Source organism: Arachis ipaensis, chromosome B02 (assembly GCF_000816755.2).
Source record: "Arachis ipaensis cultivar K30076 chromosome B02, Araip1.1, whole genome shotgun sequence".
NCBI classification, from domain to species: domain Eukaryota; kingdom Viridiplantae; phylum Streptophyta; class Magnoliopsida; order Fabales; family Fabaceae; genus Arachis; species Arachis ipaensis.
Window position 1 is genome coordinate 108,093,264 of NC_029786.2, and position 1,316 is coordinate 108,094,579.

The following is a 1,316-nucleotide window of genomic DNA, read 5'->3' on the forward strand; positions in this document are numbered from 1 at the left end:
AAATATATAAACTTAATTTAAAGTTAAATATATCAAATAATATTTTTTGTTAAATATATTTCAAATATAAAAACAAATTAAATATTTTGTATGCAATTTCACGGGTATATACACTAGTTAATTCTATAATAAATATTACTTCAATTGATATTTGATGGATTTATAGTTAATTGCGTAATTCTTGTGGTTATTAATGTTCTTTTTATTTTTTATTTTATCTTTTACACAACACACACTCAGAGTTTGAACCCTTGTGTAGCTCCTTGTGAGGCAATAAATTCTGCCAAGCCTCAGCTGCTTCCAATTGGTGTTGTCTTAAGGCTTAGGTCAAGATATTAGGTTTAGGTCGGGACAAAACGCTTCTTGAATTCTTAATCGTTGGATTTATGTATAAACAATTTATAAAGAAAAAAAAATGAAAAAGTAATTACCTATCAATTATTAATAGTGTTCTCATATATACTCAATATTTATTTTTCAAGTACACTGTCACTGATTAATATTTTCTTAAGTTTGTTAAAAAAGTATGATACCTAAAACTTTTTTCATCACATAATTAATGAAAAATATTGGCATAACAAAATCTAAACTAGATTATTGTCTAAGTGGTCACCACAGTTAGCTCTAATTTGTTCGTGACACATCAAAATTTAAATTTTATAACAATATGGTTGGGTTGATCATAATTATTATTATGTAAACAATATAAATCATTCAAAATTTGTCTAATAAAATATTAGAAATTTAAATTCTATTATATATCCACATTATTAATAAGAAAATATTAAATAAACTAATTAAAGTGGGGGAGGTTAAAAGCCATCAAGAACTTCCTTTCAGGGCTGCTAAAATTGAAAGACATATGAGATTAATTAAGAATGTGGGTGTTTTTCTTTTTGAGCTGAAAAGGATTCAAACATGGCAGACATACAACATATACAGTTGTTGAAAGCCATCAAAAGTGAAAATCATTATATATATTTATTTATGAATTCAAATAAAATTAATTAAATATTATGAAGGATCCTACAAGCTTCTATCTCTACTATTGAAACATATATACATGATACATATATAAAGTCAGCGGTAGATAAATAATAAACAAATAGTCACAATTATTATTATGATAATAATTATATGCAATTCACACAAATACCATTTAATTAATATATACGCTGGTGTTTTAGACTTTTATCATATGTAACTATCAATAAATTAAAATATTACTATAAATATATATAATATATCCGTGTAAGTCATATTTGAATGTGAGTTAACTTACATGATGATGATAAATATATTTAAATAGATATCCT